General features: G+C 34.5%; 1 long non-coding RNA gene and 1 pseudogene across 1 annotated transcript in view; one reads left to right on the top strand and one right to left on the bottom strand.

Moving 5' to 3' along the window:
- Nucleotides 1-27,849, top strand: part of LOC118613694 — a 391,478-nt gene that overhangs the window by 237,095 nt on the left and 126,534 nt on the right. The window lies entirely within an intron of this gene.
- LOC118614314 lies at nt 27,299-27,417 on the bottom strand (annotated as a pseudogene).

Here is a 27,849-nt window from a genome sequence, read left to right as displayed (position 1 = left end):
ACTACTCTCCGCTCCTGCCATTCTCTTTTCTCTTACCTTAATTTATTTTCTTCTTAATATTCACAGTAACCTAACATATATATAATTTTTAATCCTTTTTTTTCCTTTTTTTACTAGCATATAAACTCCAGGAGAACAAGAAATTGATATTAGTCTTTAGATGAATTACTGTTTAGATTAATGCCTGGAACATATTAGTACTTGATAACCATTAATAAATAACTAATCATAAATGAATTAATGAATGATGTGAGATAATTTGTAATTGGAAAGCCTCCAGAAAAGCCACTGAAAAGCTTTTGTAAACAGAGCATTTGATAAGGTAAATGGTTTTAAAATTAAGGTAGTAATAACGAAAAAGACAAAATATCTAAAAAATAATTTTAACTCTACTGATGGATATAGAGAAAAACTATAAAGAGTGGAGAAATATACCTTACTCTTATTCCTTAAAATTAATGCTCAAATTTAATGTACTTCTTAAATTTTGTATATTGAGGGTAAAGTGACAAAAATGTTTCTGTAATTTTTTTTTTTACTGGAAAATAATCAATTGGGAATAATTAAGAAAAAGAGTAATGAGTTGGAAAAAGTTCTTTCAAATACTAAACTTGAAGTTAAGCTATCATAACCTAAAGAATATGAATCACAAAATAGGCTTAAGAAACAAGATATAGATCTAGATTCATATAGACATTTTGTAAGTGATGATGTTAGCATTTCAAATTGGTGAGGAGAAGTCAATAAAAGAGGAAACAGTTTCTCAACTAAAGTTTAAAAATATAAGATGTGGCTCACCTTATTCCTACACCAAAATAAATTTCAGAAAAATTCAAGATTTAAATGAAATTTCAAAATCACCAAAAAAAAAAAAAAAGAAAGAAAAACAGGAAATTTTATATGAACATAGAAGTCATCACTATGTGATGAAATTACCAGGAAAGGGAAAGATGGCTGATGCATTGACTACTTATAATTTTTAAAGTTTTGTATTGTAAAAATTATCATAAAGTTGAAGAAAAATCACAAAATGGGAAGATTATTTACAAGATATATGACAAACAAAAAGCTAACTTTTCTTAATATGTATAGAACTGAAAGAAATTCATAAACTTCTATAAAATGGGCAAAAGGCTTGTACAAATATTTCAACAATAAAAGAAATATAGCCAACAAACTATGTAAAGTTCCTTTTCATTTCTGATTTCAAAATGCTTATTAAACAAGAATATATGGTGATAAACACTTAAAAAGTAAATAACTCAACTTCCTAAAGATTAGTTTAGAAAAATCATTCAAAATCAAAAGTATTTATTGACCCAGAGACTTCCCTTTTAAGAATTTATCCTATACATATATTCCCATAAGTACTCAAGATATATGTACAAAGAGTTCAGTTACAGGGTCATGTGCAATAGCAAACAAATAGAAACAACTTAAATATCTATCAGTAATAACGTGATTAATAAATAATAGTATATTTGATACATGCTACAATATAAATGAACCTTGAAAACATTATGCTAAGTAAAAGATGGTCACTTATTGTATGATTCCATTTATATGAGATGTCCAAAATAGGCACATGTATATAGACAGAAAGTAGATTAGTGGCTGTCGGGGCCTAGAGGAAGTTTCAGGGACTGGGAGATAATGGCTAAGGAGAACAGGATTCCTTTTTGAGGTAATGAAAATGTTCTGAAGTTGATTGTAGTGATGGTTGCACAACTCTAGGAACATACTAAAAGCCACTGAATTGTCTACTTTAATTAGATGAATTGTATGATATGTGAATTCTATCTCAAAGCTGGAAAAGATGGTACCACCAAACAAATTTTAAAATAAATAAATAGCAATATATTGATTTAGTCAGTAAAAAGAATTAAAGGCATCATTGAGGGAAGATATCAAAGATAGATTGTTAATAAAAATGCATGGTACAGAATAATTTGTATGTAGGATCCATTTTTTTTTGGTAACAAAAATAAGTAAACCTTGGCCTATTCATGCATAGCTAATTTTTTGGAACAAACGTGAGAAATTGTTAGCAATGTTTGCTTCTGGAGCCTGGAACTGGAATTCAATAATGAAGAAAGATATTCTTTTTAATCTATATTCCTCTTATAACCTCTGAACATTTTTATGAACTTGTATTTACTTTATTAAATTTTTCAAAATAGCTTAAAATTATACAGTAGTATTAACTTTCAGTTTTGCTCTGATGTTAATCTATCATTTATTTCCATAATCATTCTTTCTCTAGAAAGAAATTTCAGTGCTCCTTGTGTACGTGAAAGAAACCTGATTTAAAAACAAAAATCAGGTGATGTAAATGAAGAGATATATTTAAAAATGCAAGGTAAGAGAATGAGATCTACTGCTTTTGTTCAAGTTTAAACACATTGCTAGAAAGTTTTTAAAAGACTGGGTATCTCTTAGGGCTTGCCAATTATTGTCATGCCTAAGAGCACCTTCTGAGAGCTAAGCGTCAGCAATTCAGGCCTTCAATGGACTGAAGGTTTTAGTAACGACATTTCTTGTTTTTATTGAAGTCCTAGCTATGAGAGATTTTTCACATTCTTTTGTTTATCTATTCAACCAATATATGTTGAGTACTTGTGCAAGGTACTGGGTCAGGCACTGAGTATGTAATGGTGAATAATAATCAAACATATTTTTTGAGTCATTAACCATAGTATGGCACTAAGCACTTTATGTATCTCATGTATTCTCACAATAATTCTGTGTTGTGGATACTGTTATACTTTTTAACAGAAGTGGAAGTTAGGGCTTAGAGAGAGTGAGTAGATTGCTCAAGATTACATAGCTAATAAGCAATAATCTTGGGGTTTGAACCCAGAAAATCCGATTCCAGAACATCTGCTTGTAATCATTATTATGTGCTTGCTGTCTTTAAAAGTGCCAGTAATCTCACTATGGGAAAAGGGAACCCTGCCATTCTATCATTCCTGATACTGCTAACTTGGAGAAGCAAGACAGACTTTTTTCCTGCCCTCAAGCAGTTAACAAATTTTTAAAAAATTAAATATCTACTATGTGCCAGGCACTGCTATAAACACTGAGCCTATAGCAGTGAAAAAGATTAAGGTCCCTGTCTACAACATAGTTATTTTCTAGTAGGTAAGAGAGCCTAAACACCAGTATGATGCGAAAACTAAACCAACCAACAAAATGAGAAAGAAAAGAATCAATTACAAGAGTAGAGTGAAATAGAGGTGACATATTCGTGACTGAAGGTCAGGGGAATACTCTCTGAGTAGGGTACAGTGGCCAAGATAGTAATATGCACTCAAACTCATTTCCTTTGCATACTGGGCACTAAGCTAAAAAGCACTTCCCTTTAAATGGGACAGTGGAATGTCGGCAAAATTGGCAAAATTCTCTTTGAGGCCTGCCTGGTGCTAAATCTCTACTTTGATGCTCTACACATTCTTTCTTTATATCTCTGCTAGATACAGCAAATCTAATGAGAGAATCTGAGGCCTTGGAAAGTGATGGAGCCACTATACTGAAAAGGGCAGATCCCTGAATCCTCAGTAGAAAGGTTGACTGTGCCATGACTGAGGGATGAACTTGTTTTAGATTAGCCACTGAGATTTTGGGGTTGTTATGGCAATTCGCACATCTTAATATATATAGTGCTATTTAAACCAACTCTTGGGGGATGAGAAGGATCTAGTGTGAGAAAGAGTGTTTCAAAGAGAAGAAACAGCCTACGCAAAGGATCTGTGTGCCTGAAACAGTGAGTGAGGGCGATGAAGTGGGAAAGAAAGGTCTAGGTCCCAACCAGGTGGGTTTTTGTAGACAATATGAGTGAGGATTTTATTCTAAATGCAGTGGAAAGCCACCAATGTATTTTAAACAGGGAAGTGTCACAATTTACACAGTAAAAATAATATCCTAACTTGTTTAGTGTACAGTGTGTTAGGAGGGGCAAGACTACAAATAGGAACAGCACAGGCTACATAATTTGTGAGGCCCAGGGCAAAATGAAAATGCAAGGCCCCTTGATAAAAAATTACTTAAAATTTTAAGACATCATCAGCAGAGCTTTAAACAAAATATAGGTCTCTTGTCAGCATAAGGTCCTATGCAAGCACAGGTCTCATGCCCATGTTGCCTTTTCTGAATAGGCAGCTCAGTTAAAAGGCTCATAGAAAAACCTAGAAAAGAGATGAAGTTAGAGACTAGGCTGATAGCAGTGAAAATCTGAACTGCATGAATTAAGATACATTTTAATGGAAGGAGAGCGCATTTTAATCTACTAAATGGCGGCATGTAATAAGAGGAAGAAGACTCAGGATGACTCCCGAGTCATTATAGCAGGAATAAAGGGGATCAAGTGCTTTCTCCAGGTGGTGTGAAACCAAAAGAAGCAGGGGTTATACATACATAAAGTAATGATGAGGAAGTGTCAGTGGTGAATGGTGAAGCTACCTATACCACTTGCGAGGAAATAACTTCCCCTTGGAAGGGCTGCAGGGAAGGCTGAGCCCATGATGAGATCCACATTTTAATTAAGGCAAGGAGTTGCCAAGACTTTCATGGAAGATATTCAGGATGTAGGTTTCTTTGCTGACCAAAGTATGGGAATTTCAGAGGGCACAGTGTGATGGCGATGAGGGCGGCGGACAAAGGTGGCTAATGTAAGATGATATCCAGCGCCAGTGACTTTGTCCTAAATTTTTTCCCTTGATGTTTTATCAGTGAGAAATGTAGTAGTGAGAATAGTAAAGAGCGTGTCCTCTCAGAGTATTTCTTAATTCCGTTTACAATTAGATTCCAATAAAATAGCATGAAGAAACACTCTATTTACAGGGTTTGATTATTCCTAAAATTCTAGATGAGGAGCTTACTTAGGTTGATACTGGACCTCCCATAGTGTCTGAGGCTTTCATAATATCTTCCTTTCTCAATGCTTGGGTGGTAGGTGTCACCTAGACCTTCGAGGAGCATGTGGTTCATCCAAAGCATATTTTCAAATCTATTCTTAAAATAATTGCAAACAGCCCAAGTTATTAGTTTACAATAAGATAGAAAAAACAAACTAGGTTAAGTTATTTTTTGTGCTAGAAGTACAGTTTTGAGAGTATGAATTATTTCACGGTAGGAAGGCAAATCCGCACCAACCCAAAGTGAAATTAGATATACAGATACAATGCTGGTGAAATGCTATTTTGCATTGATCTAAATAATATAATTTGCCAGTTTTGTGAGTCAGGCAGATTTAGTTCATTTTGAAGCAGCCTTTGGGTCTTTTCACATGATTTGGCTATTCTTAGATTTCTGAGTCATTCTGTCTTCCATGCTAGTCATTTTTCAATTCAATATTCTCTATTCATGAGGGAGATACAACATTAACCAAATTTGGCTACGTGGTTTAAATCTCTGAACAAACGGGCTGTATATTTATTCCTATTCTTAGCAATACCTTAGGACAGGTTGAATGTAAATAAAATGTTCGTGCAATATACTTTAACACTGTAGAATTTCTGGTAAGTGGTGCCAGCAAACCTTTGCATGCACATTATTGCATAATTGTTTTGATTCAATTTGGTTGTCCTCTTAACAACTAAAATCCCAACATAGCAGGAATACTTGTAAAAGGAACAGAAATGTGGATGAGAGGAACCAAAAGACCATGCCAATGCTTCATCCAACAGAGGCAGTGTGTCTTAAAGAGTAATGCAGGAGGTACATTGATAGCCCCTATAATAAATTCACTAGACATGAAATTTCTTCGACAAACTGAAAATGGTAATAGTCTTCATCCAGGGTGTTATTATGGAAGCCCAGAAGTACAGGTATAAATAGGATGATAAGAGGGCTGAGAAGTGAAATTTGGGATTCCACCTATATGGGTCGGTGCATAAAGCAGAAGAGGAGGGAGTCCACCTGATAAGTGGAGGATTCTTGATGTTTAATTGTGGTTCTCTGATGCCTACCTGATGAAATTGGCTGTTCACTGGATTGCTGCTCCTTGAGGATAGAACTGGTGCCTTCCTTATTCTTGTGTCCTCATTGCCCAACAGAATGCCTGGCACATAATGGACACTCAGTGAATATTTGTTGCACTGAAAGAGACTTCAATGGGAAGGTAAAGCAGGCCCATACACACTTCCATTATATTGTCCTGAGGTGGGTTTGGGAGACATTATATTATTACAACCACTTCCTCACATAGCCAACTTTTAGCCCTGGGTCTCAGCAACTATTCTGAAAACTCCCTGTAAACAAAAATTTAGTTTGTCCCACTTTTTACTTGTTGCTCCATTTTTTTTTTCCCCTCATTTTCCATCGGGAAAGTTTAAGGATCATATATGCCTTAGCTGGCAGGAAAATCCTGTACTGGATAGGTGATCTTCTAGGTGAAGTTTTCATGCAACTTGTCTGGTAAGGGCTAGATATATGGCTTAAGCTTCAGACCATTTTATGTGCCCTTAAGGTATATAACCAACTTGGGATAATTCCTGGCCCCTCAGCCTTTACCCCTCCAATAAAACTGAACAAGGGGATATTGAACACCAATGCAGCATGCTTGTGCAGTTTTGTGCTGCTTTGTACTCAACATGTGGTACTCCTGAGAAGCTAGATGTTACAATTCATATGAAGATTTATATTGCTGGAGACCATTTGTCCACTCCCCACCACCAAGGAGTCACAAGAAAGAAATGCCATACATCTTATAGGAGAGAATTCCAAGAAAGAAGTAGCATCTTTGGGTGCTCAGGCCACAAAAAGTTTAACTAAAATAAATTCAGAAGAGTATCTATTGGAACTAGTGATTAGGCTGATGGCATTCTTAGTAGGAACAAATTCAATGTGCTGCTGGGAATAGAAAGCAAGATTGTGGGAGTTGTGAGGTAGAGAAGCAGAAACTGAGAGGAGGTTACACTTTCAAGGAGTTTGATCAAAAGAGGAAAGAAAGAAAGGATTTGAGACTACTAAAGGATTTGGGATAAGTAATGGAAGATTTCTTTTTTGGATAGGGCAGACCTGAATATGTTTAAAAGCTTTAAGAAAATATTTAGTTTTGGCTAACACCGTATGTGGATAACCAGAGGCCAACTAGAACCGGGCCATGCCACAGGTACAAGAATCAGGGAGTGCCAGTTGAGTGAGGGATGGGCAGGACCAGCCTTTGGGCTGCAGAACACAGGAAAAGTCTTCTGGGTGGGGAAGAGAAAATCAAAGGCAGGCAGAATTTCAACTTTAATGAATCTAAAGGGGGACTCCTGATTCAAGGCAATAGGATAAAAACAGAGTAAATAAAGCTGTCATAAAAGGCATTCAAGTAGATCTTAGGAAGTAGATCTTGGAGAAATTCCCTGTGCATTGGGTACGTAGCCACTGCTGCTCTTTCTATATAGCTCCTCTTCCCTCAGAGAAGGAGCAGTTAGAAATGCTAACCTGGCTGATGTTGAAGATAAAGGAGAGTTTGCAAGAAAGAAAATAAGGTCCCTGAGGACAGGAGGTGAGTTGGCATCCTGACCACAGGTTGAGTAAGTAACTTCATTAACATCATGCAAACTACACATGAGATTGTGAATAACTGAGATTCAGCTTGAAAGCATTTTGTGTATGCATAGATACACAAAATCTAGGGGGGAAATAGTTTGCTTTAAGAGTCTGAGGGAAAAAAATGTATTTGCATTCAAAAGTTTACGTATTGGGTTTTTTAAAATCCCTAATTTTAAAAACATTCCAAAATCTATGGTCAAATAGACTTTATATATTTATTTAAGTGAACTTTATTGGTTTTAAAATGCTTATTATTTCCAAATGAAAGGATATTTGTTAACCTGGTTTTCTCTGTACCAAGCCTCCAAAGTGCTCTTCTTAATTTACATTTAATGAAAAACTCTACATTATTAATTTGCGCTTTCTTTGGATTTAAGCTAATTCTTCAAAAAGAGCGTTAACTCTCTTAAGCTACTGGAACTCCACTTTTTGGAACTGTTATGTTTACTATTAGGGAGCGACCTTGGCACCAAAGAGAACTTGGCCCAGTAAGTATTTTCAACAAAATTACAAATATAATAAATTTTAATCAGAATATTTGGAATAAAAATCCATATTTATAAAATGATTCAATGTGTAAAGGCAAAATAATTATATTTGTGATTTATATTTTGTTATTTTAGAGTTTCTCTGAGAAGTTCTAGTGCTTTATTGTGCCCATTTATATTATCGGTTACATGAAATCCAGTATTGAATTCAAAATCTAGTATATGGATGAAACTGATCTGGTTTGATGAAATTAAATATCTGGATTCAGAAAGAAAATAAATTCAGTGGAGAGGATAAAAGCAACAAACAAAATTCACGCTGGAGATTGTTTTCATTTCCTTCTTTTTGGAAAAATGTATTAATAAAAGGTAGGATTTTTTTTCTTAGAATTAGTATCATTTGCAATGGATGCTTAGTTATTAGATGCTCACATACATTAATGATTACTTTTTTGCAAATAGTAATTTACTAAGTGAAGTTAACGATCTAAAATAGTTCATCAGACTTTGAAATTAGTTCTCTAAAATATAAAGGTTTATTCAAAATTTTTATTGGAACTTTCTGTGTCTCCCATATTTACTAATGCCATTCTACTTTTTATCTCCCTAGAATTGCATAGCAGATTTTCCTTACTTTGTAAACATCTACATTCATGTGTATGAAAGACATTATATATTTATTTTATACTATTTTCAAAAATGTTTTCATTATTTTGCCTTAAAGTTTCAATTAAGGATCTAAGAATATTAGTTAATAATTTGGATTTTTAAAAAATGCTGCTCTTTAGATAAATCTGAGCTCTTGCCATCTGCTAATCCATTGATAATTTGGAAAATGAGTAGAGAATTCATATTTTTATTCATTCATGTAATGAATGATATGTGATTTATGTTCCATGCTAGATCAACATTCAGGGATCTCACACTGATTGTCACATATAGTAAGTATATCAATGTCTAACGTAGTCAAAGACTTTTAATAATAACGAAAGAACTATTTATAAGGATATTTTACAACATCAGTGAGTCGTAAAATCTATTTGAAAGATATTGTAAACTGTAGTTATTGTATGTTTGAATTAATTGAAATGTCAAAAAATTATAGATTCAACACCACTGTGCCTGATTCTCTATTTCCAGCCAGAAAGGAACTAGAATATGTTTTCATGGATGTGAAGTACATAAGAATTTTCTCTCTCCTTCTCTTGTATCTTCTTTCCTTTTGTCACTGAGCAGAGAAATTATCCAATAGGCACTGGTAGTCTGTGTAGCTCTTTAGAGAAAGATTTATGCCCATTAACTTCAAAAGGGTCAGAAGTATCACCTTCCTTCAAGGAGAGAAAAGCTGAACATGAAAAAGGCATGAATTCTATCTAGGTGTATTTATCAATTCAACCAACAAACTAAAATTACATATTTTGTATTTACCATTCGTTCAACTCTCTGGAAAGTGTGGCAGTGTACATAAGAATTATAAGCTAATTTATTTGGAGACAAATGTGATAAGGTAATATACAAGTAATGGATTTCCCATTCTACCTCCTCTTTCTGTAGATCTGTAATCCAGCCTCACTGTGAGTAATCTGGACATTGTTCAAAGGAAGGCCCTCAATGGCTGTAAGACAGGAAAAAATTGGGAAAAGCAATAATTGGGTAAAAGCAGCTGCCTAGCCCACCACCATATAGTTATCATTGTGTGCGTGTGTGTGTGTGTGTGTGTGTGTGTGTGTGTGTGTGTGGTGAGAACTTTTAAGATCTTAAATTCTACTCCTATAGCAACTTTCAAGTATACAGTATAGTAGTGTTAACTATGGTCACCATGCTGTATATTACATGCCCAGAGTTTATTCATCTTATAACTAGAAGTTTGTACCCTTTGGTCATCTTTTATCCATCTTCTCTCCCCCATCTCCTGCCCCTGACAACCACCAATCTGCTCTCTGTTTCTAAGAGTTTTTTTTTTTTTCAAGATTCCCCATATAAGTGAGATCATACAGCATTTGTCCTTCTCTGTCTGACTTATTTCAGTTAGCATAATCCTCTCATGCTTCATCCATGGTGTTATAAATGACAGGATTTTCTTTTTTTTTTAATGGATGAATGATATTTCATTGTATTTTTTTCTTAATCCATTCGTCTGTTGAACATTCAAGCTGTTTCCATGTCTTAGCTACTGTAAACAATGTGGCAATGAACATAGGGGTGCAGGTATCTCTTCAAGATAGTTACTTTATTTCTTTCAAATATATACCCAGAAAAAGAATTGCTGAATCATATGGCAATTTTATTTCTAATTTTTTTGAGGAAACTTCCTGTGCTTTTCAATAGTGGCCCTACCAATTTTCAATCTCACCCGTGGTGCACAAGAGTTCTCTGTTCTCCACAACCTCATCAGCATCTGTTACCTCTTATGTTTTTGCTACTAGCCATTCTGACAGGTGTGAATTGGTATCTCACTGTGGTTTTGATTTGCATTTTCCTAACCACAAGTGATGTTGAGTACCTTTTTTATGTACTTGGCCACTTGAATATCTTCTTTGGAAAAAAGTCTATTCAGGTCCTTTGCCCATTTTTAAATTGGATTGTTTTTCTGCTACTAAGTTTTTTATATGTTTTGGATATTAGCTGCCTATCAGATATATAGTTTGCAAATATTTTCTCTCATTTTGTAGGTTGCTCTTTTATTTTGTTGATCATTTTTTTTCGCTATGCAAAAGCTTTTTAGTTTGATATAGTCCCACTTATTATTATTATTTTTTTTACATTTGCTGCTTGTGCTTTTAGTGTCATATTAAAAAAAAAAATCGCCAAAATCAATATCAGGGAAATTTTCTCCTATGCTTTCTTCTAGGGAGTTTTATTGTTTTAGGTATTACATTTAGGTCTATAATCCATTTTGATTTATTTTTTATAAGTGGTCTAAGATAGGGATTCCGTTTCATTTTTTTGCATGTAAATATTCAGTTTTCTCAATGCCATTTATTGAAGAGACTATATTATATCCATTAAGTAGTCTTGGCTCTCTTGACAAATACTAGTTGACCCTATACTCATGAGTCTATTTCTAAGCTTTTGATTTTGTTCCATTGGTTTTTGTGTCTATTTTTATGCCAGTGCCATATTGTTTTGATTCCTGTAATTCATAAAGTAATTTGAAATCAGGAAATATGATGCCTCCAGCCTTGTTCTTCTTTCTTAGGATTGCTTTGGCTGTTCAGAGTCTTAGTGGTTTCCTGTTCTCTTTTTCACTTATTTCTGCTCTAAACTTTATTTCTTTCCTTCTACGAACTTCGAGCTGTTTTTTTTTTTTTCTGAGTTCTTTAAGATATAGAGTTAATTTATTTGAGATCTTTCTTGTAGGCATTTGAATTTTCTTCTTAGAACTGCTTTTGCCACATCCCATAAGTTTTGGTATTCTGCATTTCCATTTTCATTTATCTTAAGATGGGGCTTCCCTTGGACGTAACTGCTCCCTTTTCTCTTGCTGCTTTCAAAATTCTTTCTTTGTCTTTGACTTTTGACAATAATTATAACATGTCTCAGTGCAGTCCTATTTGGATTTAACTTATTTGGAGTCTTTTACCCTTCATGGATCAGGATGTCTATTTTTTCCTCCAGGTTTGGGAAGTTTTCAGGCATTATTGCTTTAAATGTACTTTCTGCTCCCTTTTCTTTCTTTATTTTTTTTCTTCTAGAATTGCCATAATATAGATATCATTTTTGTTTGTTTGTTTGTTTATTTGTTGTTTATTTTTTATTGTGTCTCACAAGTCCCATAGGCTTTCTTCATTCATTTTTTTTCTTTTTCTCTCTTGACCAGATAATTTCAGGTGTCCTATCATCTAGGTCATTGATTTGTTCTTCTGTATAGCAGAATCTTTTGAAGCTCTCTATCAAATTCTTCAATTCAGTCACTGTATTTTTCAGTTTTCTAATTGTTGTTTCTTTTTCTTTTGATGGTTTCTATTTTTTGTTGGACTTCTCATTTGTTTAAGCATTGTTTTCCTAATTTCATTTAATTGTTTTTCTGTGTTCTTGTAGTTCTCCAAATGCCTTTGATAGGATTATTCTGGATTCTCAGTCTAACAGTTCATAGATATCCATTTCTTTAGGGTCAGTTATTACAACTTTATTAGCTTCCTTTTATAGTGTCACATTTACCTGTTTTTCATGATCCTTGATTTCTTACATTGGTATATGCACGTTTGAATAAGTGGTCTCCTTTTTAAGACTTTGCAGGTTTGCTTTGGTGGAAACAATTCTTCACTCAGCTCAGTTTGCTTTGGTGGAAACAATTCTTCACGTCAGCTCAGTTTGGGTTTCTGGACATGTCTATTAGTAATGTCCTTGGGCGGGTGGGGCTTATTATCAGGGTCTATTTTGGGATGAGGTCATTGTCTCAAGCTCTGGGACTGGGGGGTGGGGAAGTTCCTCTGGCTGAGAGCAGTTGGATAGGACTCCTGGCAATCTTCCCTGCATGAGAGAGGCTGTAGGATGGGCTCTGTGGTTGCCTGGGTTCCATGGTCAGACTTACTCTACAGTCAAGACTACATAGTATACTCAACAGTAACTGGGGCTTTGAATTAGCCTGCCAGTCCTGGTGGGGCAGCAGGATGAGCCCAGGACTTGCATGGCTCATTGTTTTCGGACCCAAATTAGACAAGACCATGCACTGAATTCCCTGGCCAGGTAGGGACATTGGTTTTCCTCTGCAGATGGGAAAAGCCATGAGCTATGCTTTCCGTTCAAGTGCCAGTCTAAGCAGGACCATTGGATGGGGTGTGTAGCTTCCTATATGCTCTGGTTAGGTTTCCCAGTAGGACAAGTTGCAAGCTGTGTTCAGCAATGGGCAGGGCTACAAATCAGTTTCCTTGCCCAGGCAAAACAGAATGAGTTCCAATGCCAGTAAGGCTCCTTGTTGGTGGTCTTGACTCAAGCCAACCCAGGCCACTAGTACCCCGATGAACAAAGCCACTGGCTTTACTCTGTAGATTATCATCTCTGTCTGATGGACTCTGTGCTCAAGCATTGCTGGGCTATACAGCTTCCCAGTGTTCTGGTCAGGTTTCTAGTCAGGCAGGCCTGGGAATTGCACTTAGCAGTGAGTGGGGCTATGATTTAGTTCTGCCAGAGCAAAGTAGGGGAACCCTCAAGCCAAGCAAGGGTCTTCGTTTTGTGTGTATATTAGTTTTTACTCATGATATTTCCTGTCCTTGTGTACCTGATTTTGTTTGACTTTCTGATAATATTTTATCAAAATTCGTTTGGAAAAAAATTTGATAACTTTCACATGATATCCTTCAGAGAGTATATTCTTTTGCTTTGTCAAGTCACAAAGACATCTTACCAGTCCAGAAACACTTGAAATAAAATTTGAGGATTGAACTTTCTTGGACTGTAGATGATGGGTTGTTCAAAAGAGGGTTTCCTTACTTCCAGCTGACTTTATATGTATACTCCTTTGTAATGGGTAAATTATCAGTGTTCCCTCTCCTTTCAAGTTCTTGATTTTTTACTAGCATTTTCTCAGTCCCATAGGCCACCAAGAGCACTGCTCAGCCTTTCAACTTCTCCTACAGGAGTAGCTAGTAATCTTAGGTTTATTATGCTTTGAGTGCCTGAGCTTATATATCTGGTTTCTTGTCTTCTTTCAGATCCTGGTGTAGCAAATCTTGGGGTATCTTGTCAATTCTTTGATGTATTTGAGAAGAATTTTGTCAATAAGCCTATGTTCATCTTTGATCCTCAGTTCATATGTTGCATCATTTTGCTGCTCTTTTTCTTTATCTTCAAGTTAAGAATTATTTATAACTTTAAAATGTATTGATGAAATTTAGAATGTTAGGGAAATATATCCATAGAGACATGGATATAAGGTTATAAAACTATTTTAACTAGAGAGCTTCACAAACATTTTAATTATGCACATCTGTTTTCCATATGAATTATAAGATTTCTTTCTAGAAAATTTTAAAATATCAAGCATAGTCTAGAATTTGTTAAAAAAAATTAGATACTGAGATATACAGGTTCTTTAGAAAAGAAATGAGTAAATATTTATAATAAACTCATATTAAAATGAGTATCTAAATTCAGAATTTTAGACATTTTTATTAGCTCTTCATGAAAATTTTTAGATCTATGCATGACATAGTTTTAGATAGTTGAATTAATTTTTTTTCCATTTTTGAATTAAATGTATTTCTTCCATTCAAAAAGAGTTTAGGATTGCATCCTCCTTAAAAACAACAACAACAACAACAAAAAACACTAATTTAAATTTTATCATGTTAGCTACAGATTAAGTAAATGGTATTTTGAAAGGAATTTTTACTATCTACTTCTAATGAGCAAAATACTACAGTGGTAGTTGGACAAAGCAGGAAACCAGTAAGCTACTAACCATAATAACAAATGAGGATTAAGATAAGAGTTGGACTTTTCAGTTCCATTGAATATCACATATGGTGAACTCCAAAGGCACTGTCTCTTTTAGCAATGCTTTAGCACAAGATTGTCTTGCACGGAAGTATATTGTAAATGTTACATGATTCCCAATATAGCATCAAGCTGCAGTCCTGGAAAAGCTTCTATTTATATATCTTAGAAACAGCCTTTACCAAGAAATGTATTGCCCTCCTGACCAGACTTCTCACAACCCTCATGAGTGTACCTTTTCTGCAGGGGCACAGGAAATGACCTAGGGCTTACTCATTAAAATAAAATGCATGATAAAGTGACTTAAAAATATAATCAGGACATTAAAAGGGGAAGGTAGAATCACTACCAACTGTCATAGAACTCCAATCTTAGAGATCTGAACCAAGACACTACATTCTTTTAAAATAAACCTTATCCAGCAGTGGGATCTTAAGAGTATTCAGCTTGGTCTTCGTCAGTTCCTTTAAATTTTGCCTGACTGGTGGTTCTCTTAAGTAAAATTGAAGTTAGCTGCTTATGGTTAAGAATAAGTTTGTTCCCAATAAGTCATGTCTTGACTTATCTACAGTAAAGAAAAAAGTGCACTATTATGACACATAATTGAGCTACTGGATTTAAATAGAATAAAAGCTATCAGTAAAATCTCCTGGTTCTTGATAACTGTAATTTTACAAAATGTATAAGCAAAACTTATTTAAGATAAGCACTTGTACTAATATATGTTTTTGAGTCTTTTTCTCTATACTGATCTGTATTTTTCTTTCTTTTAGAATGAATCGTTTAAGAATCAGAAGTCTTTATGATTTGGGAATGATTTGAATGGGGTGTGAAGGAATACCTAAAAACTTGGAATTTTTGTTTCATCAAAAATGTTTGAAATAAAGCATTTAGACTGTATCAAAAAATAAGGGTATAAAACAAAATGGAAATATTCTTGTAGGTTTTTACATTTAAGCCATCATAAAAAACAAGCAAGAGAAAAGATACTAAGGGAATGTTCAAGTCTGAGCCAGTGTGGACCAAATGCGTGTGTGCTAGAGGATGCGTGCCTTATATGTGAAAAATTATTGGGAAGAAAGGCTAAGCAAGACACCACTGTGGAAGAAGGATTATATGATGTATGCACTAATGAAATTTTATGATGTCGAATATGCACAACCATTCTTCATCATTTGATGTAAAAGTTTGGTGCTCAGGTCCAGCGTGACACCTTTATTTTTTACTTCCCTGTTCATCTTCTGCCTTAGTGGTCTTATTGAGCTTTAATTATAATATTTAATGTAATATTAAGAGTGTTTTATGTTCCAGGCATACTGTAATGTGTCAACTCTTTAAATCTTCCTATCAAACCTATGATAGAGATAAAGAAACTAAAGCACACAAGAGGGAAGTTCTTCGCCCAAGAAGTGGTAGCCTAGCTTCAGAGACTGTTTCTACATCACTTCTGGCTACATACTCTACTCAATAACAGTGACTGCAAGACCATGAAGGAAGTTTGCTGCATTTTTTATAATTACTTAGAATCCCTAGAACACTTAAGATTCAAAGTAACTTCTAGCCTTAATGAACAAAACTCACTTGCCTTTATGCTTTCTGACTTAAAAAATAAAGCGTCCCCTCATATTCCATTTTAAGAAAAAGACATTTTATAGACTGTAAAACATCTCATAATACTGCTATGTTCCAAGTATATTCAATATACACTCTATCATTTACTCTTTAAAAGAATATGAGGTCAGTATCATCATTGCCATATTAATAAATTTCAGTGCAGACCTGAGATTTAAACTCAATTCTTTCTGATTTCAAAGTGAGTGTTCACTTACAAGTTATCACAAATTTATATTGATTAAAAATTACGAGATATGTATAATATCGAATACCTCTGGGGGAAGCTATCCAAATTAGGCTATATCCAAAGGTGGAACCTGACACTGGGCAGTTTGAGGAAATTCTGCTGGAAAGCAGACGAAGCCCTCATTTAGAGATGGAAGAACTACTGTGTGCTTCCTGTAGGAATACTATTTCCATACTTTCCTCTATCCTAAGAAAAAAACAAGAGGGCAGACCAGCCTGTGGTTACACTCAATAGATAAATATTTTCTGCAATCTGATGTAGATGGAATTTCTTATATCACTATTCTCTCAGTGAGGAGATACTAATGGGAGACATTAGTGGTGGTCTTAATTATGTTTAGAAATTTACAATACTACGCACATATGCACACACACAGACACACACATGGAAGCACTAAGGTAGCAAGCAAAGAAAAACTAAGGCGATTTTCAGAAGATTGTTTGAAAACAAAGTAGTCAATGCACTTGGCTTCTACGCATGCAATTCCCTAGAAAGCTATTGGACAAAAATAGAGAATGGCTCTGACTATGAGGAGAAAGAGTAGTAGAGATTGTATCAGGTTGATTTGGTGGCTGCAGCTAAAGTCTTACACAAATGGAGCAAAAACTGAGGTAAAATCAAGTCGTTAGACACCTGAAGGCAAAACTGATTATGAAGCAAAACGAATAATATTTGTTGCCAAGATCATAGTTAAGGTCTTTCTGGATGGACCACTGCCAAAGTCTATCAACAAATACCTAGCATTGCATTTGATCACAGGCCAAATTGTGATAAAGGCACACTGCTCTTTTCTTTTCAGCAGATAATGAGGTGCAAATGCAATAGGGAGATCTTAGAACTCACCATATTTTGTCATTTCAAAATAAATGGTATTATCAGAAGAAAAGTATTATAGGAGTTACTAAACAAGGCTATTCACTTTGTGAGATTCCCTAAAGCTCCTACATCTGTCATATGGTAGGCATTTTAATGTATGTGAAAATGTTGGTTGTTGAAATGTTTCATGATAGTATGATAGCTGTAAACAAAGTCATGTTTCTCTACACTTCTTATTAACCATAATCAATGGAATAAAACCAATAACAAGACCCAGTTTTAACCTATTCTATGCCAACTTGATTAAGACAGAGCCATATATCTATCTATCTATCTATCTATCTATCTATCTATCTATCTATATAGAGAGAGAGATCTCCATATATCTTTACTTCTATAGTTATATAGATATATTATTTCCCTACATAGATATGGTCAATGAAAAATATTTTTAATTCAGGAGGCTATAAGTCAATATTAAGATGACTTTCTGGGAACTCTATGTTCGAATAATTGTTCATATTCCAAGTTCCTTTTCATTCACCAGGCACATCGATTAGGTAACATGTAGAAGTAGATGAGCTAGGATTACTTAAAAATGATTGAGGTGCTAGATTAAGTAACTTGGACACAAGTTGTAAGGGATCACAGAGTTGGGGGACTCAATCCAGGCTGGGTATCAGGGAAGGAAAAGACATTTGAACCTGCCTTTCCTTCCAGAGTAAGAAATTGAAATTCTATTTTTTTAAAGTCATGAGAAACAATTAAAAAGATTTAAATACTGTAGTCAAAATTGCTAGGATGCCGATTTAGATTGGTGGGCCACTCTGGTTACAGTGGAGAATGTATTTGAGAGGAGAAGACTGGAGACTGTGCAAGAAATAGAAAAACAAACCCAGCAAGTCAGCACTCTAGGAGTCTAAAGAAGGTTTATTCACTAATGTGACACAGAACTCCATACCAGGTGGCCCATCTTAAGAGAGCTAGATGACAGCATTCCATCTTTTCTATATATTTGAGGCCTGGACATTAGATAGACAGAGCTCACTGTCACCTTCCTGAGTTATTCATAAATTTCATCTATTTTTCACTGAGTGACACACATAAATGCCCAACAATGAGGCATTAGAACTTTGCTGATGTGAATGTTGGCTATCCTGAACTATTGTCTGCTTCTTGCTCGTGTCAGCATCTGTGTTTCTTTCTCCAACCGGGTCTGCCTAGAAAACTCTAGTAATTTTTCAAGTCTAACCTCTGGTGAGACTCCCTCCATAAAAAGTCTTTTTTTTTTCCTCCTTCAACTATCGTCTTTCTTGTGCCTATAAAAACTTTCATTGTAATGTGACTGCTTACCGCTTCCTTACTAAAGGTCAAGCACAATGCAGAAATATTTTTTTATGGGCATAATCTGGTAATAATCCTACTGTTTACCCCCAGGTTACAGGTGGAGAAACTGAGAATCTCAGACATGCCGTCACTTGCTCACAGTCTGGTGGTTAGAAATTTAAGACTGAAGTTTGAATCTGGGTATATCAATCTCCAATATTTATGTGGTTATGCTAATGCAAAATTGTTCTGTTTCTTTCTCAGATTTCATATTGTAAGAAATTTGAGATCCAAAATATCATCTATACCACCCCATCATTCCTGGCCAGCAAATAATGGGAGCTCACAAATTATTATTTGAATGAATGAATGTTTAGAGCAATATCACTGTGCCAGGGAGGCTCTGCAGTAACTAGACTTCCACTAACTGCGATGGGGCAACATAGTGTCAAATCAGTTTTTTAAAGAATACACTGAATCTTAATATCTTCCAAATCCATCCATGTTGTTACAACTGGTAGGATTTTTTTAAGGTTGAATAATATTCCATTGTATATATGTTTCACATTTTCTTTATTTATTTATCTGTCAATGGATATTTGAGTTGTTTCTATATCTTGGCTATTGTGAATAATGCCCCAGTGGACATGGAAGTGCAAATATCTCTTTAAGATCCTGATTTCAGTCCTTTTGGATATATGCCCAGAAATGGGATTGCTAGATCAATATGGTAGCTCTATTTTTCAACTTTTGGGGGGCACTCCATACTGTCTTCCATAGTGGTTACACTATGTTACATTTCTACCAACAGTATACAGGCTTCCAATTTAGCATTATGCTAAGTAAAATAAATCAGTCTCAGAGAGATAAAAACTGTGTGTTTCCAATATATGAAGTATTTAAAACAGTCATACTTATAGAAGCAAAAAAATGGAATGGTGGTTCCCAGGAGATGGGGAGGTAGAAATGGGAGGCTATTATTCAATGACTATAAAATTACAGTTACACAAGAAAAATAAGTTCTAGAAATGCTGTTCAAAATAGTGCCTATAGTCAATAAAACCATACTGTGGACTTAAAAATTTGTTCAGAGTAACAAATGTTCATTCAGATCTCATGTTGAGTGTTTTTCTCACCCAAAGATAAAACAAAGCAAAACAACGACAAAAAAGGGACACCAGGAAACTTCGGAAGTGATAGATATTTTTATTACCTTGATTGTGGCGATTATACCATGGGTGCATGCTTATGTCTAAACTCACCAAATTGTGTACATTAAATATGTGCAGTATTTTTTTAAATTTTGTATACCTCAACAAAGTTCTAAAAAAAATATACTGAAGCAAACATGACAAATTCTGATTTAGCTATAGAATTTCATGAAAGCAAAAAATAGTATAATTGTATACGATGGAGAGGATTTTTTTAAGCCAGAGCTGTCTGAAAAATAAGTTTACAACAAGTAGTTTTAAGAACCTGAAAATATTGGATAAAGTCACTAAGCAAAAACAATTGTGGTAACAGTGTAGTAAAAGTGCATTATGCTAAAAAATGTTGAGTAACTTGTATCTTTATATAAATTATTTTATAAATACTGCTATTCAAATATTAATTTGTATCAACATTTAAGTGCCTACTACATAACAGTTGCAACTATGAGTGAGTCTTTAAATGACAGTTTATTATCTGACAAATGAAATTGTGATTCTGCTTACTAAATGACAGTGCCTACTATATAAACAATTACATATCTGATTGTGTCTCCTATGTAAGAATTATATATATGACCACTACAAAGATGAATATGATAGATTTCTTGCCATTAAAGAATTTAGTGCTTTGTAAAAGGTATCAATCTTTTAAGGTAATAGGGGAACTAAGTTTGCCTAGAGTTGTGTCATACATCATCCTAAAGCCATATAGAAAGAAGAATGAGCTTATCTTGATTTAAGCCAATAATTTGTGGTGGGATTAATGCTGGGCTCTCCAATCACAATGTCCCTAAAGGAGAGAGTCGCAGAAGGATTCACAGAGGAAGCACCATTTGACCTGAAGAGATTAGGGGAAGCAGAGCTCACTCGGATAGTGGGAGTATCTGAACAAAGTTGCAGAAATATAAAAATCCTTGATATGTTCAGGGAAGAGAAGGTTGTTTAATATGATAATAGACTAAAGAATGGGATGTGGTATGTCAGGAAGGACTAAAAAGAGATAGGCAGGGGTTCAATCATAGAGAACAATAGATGACATACTAATGAATTCGAACTTTATCTTGTCACTCAAGATTTTTGTGGTGGTGGGGTGTGTGTTAGTTTTGCCTTCTAGAAAATTTGTCTGTGACATGGAGGTTTGATGATAGAGGGTAGATGAAAGAAGTAGGAAAACTTTAATTTGGGGGAAAGATAAGGGATTTATCTAAGACAGTAGAAGTGGAAATGAAAACAGTTAGATACTGGGAATGTTAAAGAGGTAACTCTACTGATCTTCCAGACCAAGTATAAATGGACTCTGAGAAAGAGAAAAAAAAAAGTCTCAAACGGCTTCTGGATTTCTGACCTAGTAGCATAAGTTGCTATTAAGTTATGTATAAAATACAAGAAAAGAAGCAGGTCATGGGTGGAAGTGAGAGAACAAATAATGATATAATTCTGGCGAGAGTGGAAAGTGTAAGCTTTTTAGTTATATAGATCTGAGCCCACTTCTAGGTTATTGTTGGCTATATGACCTTGGGCAACTTGAAGAATTCAAGTCAAATTGAGAGATGTCAATAGAGTTTTATTAGGAATGGATATAGTAGTCCAGTTACCTAATGAAGCATTGAATAATTGGGGAAGAATTAAGGTTAATAAGATTTTTTTATTGAGCCTTTAAAACTAGTTAGTGTATATCCACAATCTAATTTCACAAGCTATCTCTGTAGACTAATATTTAGAGAACTCCAATTCCAAAGTTCCATCTTAGGAAACCTTAATTAATTGGCTATTTGGCACATTATAAAATCACTATGGTCTATATTAATATTATTAAATTGGTGTACTTGTCAACATGTCTAAATAAATCTATATAATCTCCAGAGGAGTAGGAAACAAATGAATTATGGTTTGAAAAGATATTTTAGTTGTAGTGCAACATAAAACTATAAATATGATCCTTGTCCTCAAGTAAAGACAAGGCAGATGTAGAAAAACAAATACCTGCAGAGAATAGTAAAAGAAAACTAGAAAATTACATTCTAAAAATAATTTCTCTTCTTTCTAGTAAAATATAGAACAAGTAAAAAGAAATAAGGCTATCATTTAAAATATTTATTCAAAAAGTCATTACAAAGTCAACATTTAAAATAGCAAAAGTGTAGGAATTTGTCCTGAAAGCCTATTTGATCAGGGGAGAGCAGGTGGTAGAGTTCTCATTAAGTACGTGCTAGCTGGATAAAGAGAGCTTTACGGGAGAGTAGATTTCATTTTAATTGGAACAGGCCCCTGTGGAAAAAGAAGCACGTCACTGAAGTTGTTCTCTAGATTATCCGTGACTTTGAGGCTACACTATTCAGTGAAGCAATCATTTTCTTATTTCATCAATTCGTCTTAAAAATAAACATACTCTGTATTCTCTGGAAACAAAAAACTAAAAATTATGTTTTCAAGGAGATGAGAGTGTGTATGCTATGAATTCATTAGTCTGGAAGTCTGGAAAATGTTACTGAATGTGGTGAACATTTATCAATTTCAACAACCACCACCAAAAAGAACATAAGATCAGCAGTGAATTAAACAAAATCTTTTAGGAAGAGATTAGATTTTGGCACCTATGTTTTACCGTGGACTTGCTGCAAACAGAACAATAAGCCTAGCACACAGTAGGTCTTCACATATTCATTGAATGAATCCGATATTTTGGAAAATAAGTAAAGTGCATCCCTAATTAAGCCAAATATGTGGCATTTAACTATTCTTTATTCTCAGACGTCTGTTCTTTGGCCATCATCCCATTTATTCAGTCATGATTTTTATCCAGCCATTAGTCATTGGTTGATCTCATGTTTCAGAACTTACAGTATTAGAAAGACACCTTGCTTTTATAATCTTGTATTTATCTCAGAAATCTATAATTAGCTTATCAAATACTGAAAATGACTTGTCATTTTCCTTTGTTTTATTGTATAAAGGCATTTTCCTTGCTTCAAATGGTAAAGGCTATAAATTTGGTATGGCATTTGTATCGCTATAGATACAAATATAGATATAGATGTAGATATAAATATAGGTATAGATAGATGAGTGGAGTGTGTAGGTATGTTTTCTATATTGTTTTCTACATTGAAAACAATATAGAAACAATATAGAAAATTAGGGGTTCTATATTGAACCCCTAATTTGTGTATTTTCTATATTGAATAAGTTCACATAATGCTATATTTAGAGATTCCTTTGGGCTCTTAAAGGAGGAACATTCTAAGCAATCATTTTCTAGGAGGAAAATGAGGTTTATCTGCCCTATACATAGTTGATAAATTATGTTTTCTCAAGTAATTATTTTTTGACCACATTGATTTTACCTCTAGAGTTAGGGCTTTTAAATTGAGGACACTGAATGTTTTAAATGTTAAAAATGAAATTTAATAAGATAATGTGTAAGCTTCTAATTTATAAATTGTATAGCAGTCATTCTCATTGTTTCTGATAGAACTGTCTCATTCCTCATGAATGATACATTCCCACTTCATGCATTCATTCGCGTTTATATTCCTTTTAGGCTACATTATTCTTTCCTGTCAAAAAAATCTAGGCAAAATGAAAGCAAACAGTGACTAATTCCATTCTCGCATGATTCTTAACCCTTATTTGACAGTTGTTTGATGAAATCAGAAAGTGACTTTTAAAGTGCATGGGGCTGTGAAATCAATAGTCATATATTTTTGTTCCTGGCATCTCAGAATTTTATTTCTCACAACCAGGAATTGAAGATAAACTTATAAAAGCAAGTTGTTCTTTCTCTCTTGCCTATTGTTCTGATTAAAAAATGTGGGTAGAACTTAAATTGCAGAGAGTGTCCCAAGTATTTGCGTTCTGTAAGATGCTTTTCAACCCTGAAATTCCAGTGGAATTCCTTGAAATTAATCTGAGAAAGGAGATATCTTTATGCCTTATATATGATCAAGTTAATGGTAAGTACTTGTTTGACAAGGGGGTATGTTTGATCACGATTACATATAGAGAGCTACCTTTGAACAAACAAGGTTACACTGGGAGATCCAATATATAGATACATATATTTGCAATGATTATAGATTTAGACCATTGGTTCTCTTCCTAAAGTACAACCTGGGAAGGAAAAATAACTTAGCTGAACAGAACAGCTTGGGAACTTATTGGTGGTTGTTGGCACAGAGGAGTGAAAGAGGCAAAATGGCAAAGAAATCTCCCCCTACCCCCCACAATATTGTGATATTGCAATATAATAAGAAATAAATGTTTGGTCTTCCTCCTTGGTTCCTGATACAGAGCTCTTAAAACCCTTGGAACTTTCTGAGTGATAGGGGTGAGAGGAGCATCTTCGCTATTTATAACAAACCCCTTGCAACCATACCTGAATTTATGCTAATGAGATGAACCTTGGTGGACCACTAGACAACTTCAGGATGGTGGGGGGACTGGTTGCCAGAGAAACCAACTATGTGAAACCAACTTTTCAGCCTCTTCCCACTGTCCCTCACTACCTTCAGGAAGGGAGAAGGGCTAGAGATTGAGTTAATCACCAAGGAATGGCTAATGATTTGATCAAGCATGGTTACATAATGGAAAGAGAGGGAAGGGAGAATAATAAAGAAAAGAAGAGAGAGAAGAAAGGGAAGTAGTCATATACTAACTTCCAGAAATTTAAAATAATTCCAATAGTACTTCTTTGTACACAAGAGTCTCAGTAGCTGACCAATTGCTGTCCTGTTTCTATGATAATCAACAAAACAAAACTGCTTTTACAATTATAATTCATTTGATGCTCACAAATGAATAGGTTTTTCCATTTTTAAAGCTATAGAAAAAGAAACTCAAGAAGTTCATTAAGGTAGAAAGTAAGAAAAACAGGATGTGAATCAGTCTGATCAACATAAAACCTGATTTTCTGATTCTATATCCGGGACTGGTTACATAAATTGTGGGGCCCAATGCAAAATGAAAACCTGGAACACCTTGTTAAAGATTATTAAGCATTTCAAGATAGTGGCAGCAGAGCATTAAACCAAGCTCAGGGACCTTCTGAGTATGGAGCTCTGTGCAATAGCACGGGTATTATGCCCGTAAAGCCAGCCTTCACTATGCTTTCACATAATTTTAAGATGGTCTCTTTTGGAGTGCTAAGGATGGGGTCGGCAGCACATTGATCAAAAGTAAACTCTATCTTGTTGGACTAAGAGAAATAATTAATGTTGAGTACTAAGCACTGGAGATAAGTGTTTTGAATATCATCTCATTAATCTTTATAATAACTCTATACATGTACCATTCCTTCTGTCTAAGACGTCTTACTTCCAACATCTTCACCCATTTGAGCCCTATTCCTTTCTTAAAGCATAAACTCCTCTGGGAAAGACTTTTTACAGCTCATTCCTCTACTTGGCCTGAATTACTGCCCTCCTGTATGTTCTCATTATGTCCTCTGCTGCTTCTAGTATTTCATCATGTTGATTTTGCTTTCTTATATAAGAATAAATTGAGACTAGCAGAGTCATAAAGCTAGGGAATAAATGTTGTTGCTGAGATAATTCAGATTTCCATCTTCTTTTGCTGCTAATCCAGTATTCTTTTATGCTACTCTAACCCATTTGAGGTCACCTGACCATTTAAGGTATTCAGCTTTGGCCACCTTTGCCATCCCATCTTCCTTTCTCTCCAAAGAAGCAGCACACTGAGAGTTGAGGAGTTATATCTGCTTCTCTAGGTAGAAGGTAACATGCTGGCACACATCTGGGTCTTGCCTGGGCTTTGTGATCTGGTAAAAGTATGATCCAGTGTAAGCAAGGGTAAGAATGCATCTTTATCACCCTAGAAATGGATTTTAAAAATGAGCTAAAAAGAATCATTTTTCTAAGAATGATATTTAACAAGCTATCACATTAATCTGAAAAGAGAGGCTGAAGCCCTGTGGTTTCCAAGAAGTTTGAAGATAATATTGACATTCTTGACAAGATTTGGTTTGCTAAAATGCTAAATGCTCTTAGTGTCATGTTGGAACTGCTCCATTGCAAACTAAACATTTTACTGTGATGTAATATAAAATTTTTTAAAGCTTAATTCAAAATTTAAATTTAAAAATATATTTTAATATGTAATGTATATTCCCCTTACCTTTAAATATGAAGATTAATACATAGAACAGCAAGGTAGAGATGAATGTTCTGCATATCACAAAAAACACATGGAAGCCCCAAATCAGCTTCTTGTTCAAGTCTGTGAACTGCTTAGATATGATCAAGAGGAACATTTTTCATGGTTTAATTGGTTTAATTAATTGAAAATGAGATAATTGATTTTTAGAAGGTGTTTAAAAAGTGTGGTTAGGGATTGAAATTTTTTAAATTAAATTCATAAATCTTTGATAATCCTCAAACAGTATAAGGAAGTATTGATATAAACGAGTCTCCTAGCAGTTAAATAAGGCTATATGAGGTTAAATCAATGAGGCTGCTGCTTGCAACCAGATGTGAATTCTCCATAAATAGTAGCAAAGCTCATAGTAATACAGAACCTAATGTAGAATTAATTTTAAAAATTGAAAAGAATCATTTATTTTTAGATACTCTTCCAATATATTGGGAAGAAACCATAAAGAGTTGAAGGAAATCCTCCATGGGCATCTACCAGGGAGTCTCACCAATTGTTAAGTAGCCTCTCTTTATAGATTTTTCAGCACTTCCTTCTGCTGTGGCTGGAGGAGGAGTAGATACATCAAACTATAAAGCAAAGTGTGGATGACAGAGCTAATAAAGAACTGATTCACGCATCTGCCAAGGTCAGCTTGGCAAGGGCTTTAGATCCAGATAGTACCATTTCCTAACCATTCTTTGACCAGTTAGGAGAGCATAGCAATATTACCTCCTGTCTTTCCAACTCAGTTATTCAGCTTTTCTTTCTTTACTTTGAAAAATTTAAATATGCATTCTTTTTGAGCTTTCCAAGTGTATGACATTTATTCAAGTTGGCCCAAGAATTCATCAGACCTGGAGAAGATTAAGACAGTGCTGCAAGTAGGATAATGTGATAGCTTCTAACATGGAAAATAAGATTTTTCAAATTCCTTAAGTTTCCTTTCTGTGTATCAAGAACACTGGTGGATGAAGAGAAGGAAGAAGGTAGCAAGTGAGCCAGAAACGTATGTTCTTATTTTTACCCCTTGGGCTGCTACTCAAAGACAAAAAAGAGAGTAAATAATTGAGGCTACAATTGGATTTTTGTGCCCATTTCTCATTTGAAACTCTGAGCCTTGCAAGCTATACCTTGCATGACCTTATGAAGGAAATACTGTATTATTATTGTTCTCATTATATATATATATACATGTACATGTACATACATATACATATACACATATATGTATATACCATATACATATATACACATACATTTATACATATATACATATACATACACATAGGTATGTATATGTATATATGTACACATAGGTATGTATATATATATGTGTATATATGTGTATATGTGTGTGTGTGTATTATAAACATATATATATATATATATATTTTTTAGGTGAGGCAACCCTTGATTGCAAGGACCTTGTCAGTTTACAATCCCTTATTTTTTTATTTTATTTTTTATGCCTACAGCACCTGGTCTTCCTGAATGGTCTCCCATCCAAGTACTAACCAGGCCCGACCCTGCTTAGCTTCCGAGATCAGACAGGATCGGGCTTGGTCAGGGTAGCATGGCCATAGACTAATTTTAAATATTGAGGCAAGTGGAGATTTTGAGCAATTTGCTCAAAATCATACAGAAGGCACAGAGCTTCAAATTGAACCCAGGACAGTCTGACCAGTCATTATTAGCTGCAATACCATCCTGCCTCTCTGTACTGCATTGTGTACATAGCATTGCTAAATTAAAAAGAAAAAGTTAATTGTAGTGATGAAAAACTGAAATAAAGAATACAACTTTAATATTCTGCATTTATAGAAAAGTGAGTTTCAGATCATATTATTACTTGATGTTATATTAGGGTATTATTATAGAATTATTGTATTAATTCTACATATTATATTATGCTGCTGTAACAGTCTATTAAATTTTAAAATTTTGAGTAGAAATAGAGATTTAATATATAACTTGAACTTCTATATTGTTTTGCTAAAAAAAGGTTTGAGCTAAGCTC

The sequence above is a fragment of the Rousettus aegyptiacus genome, unplaced genomic scaffold (assembly GCF_014176215.1).
Source record: "Rousettus aegyptiacus isolate mRouAeg1 unplaced genomic scaffold, mRouAeg1.p scaffold_m13_p_2, whole genome shotgun sequence".
Classification (NCBI taxonomy): Eukaryota; Metazoa; Chordata; class Mammalia; order Chiroptera; family Pteropodidae; genus Rousettus; species Rousettus aegyptiacus.
The sequence above is the reverse complement of the archived record's forward strand: the minus strand, read 5'-3'. Positions and strand labels throughout refer to the sequence as shown.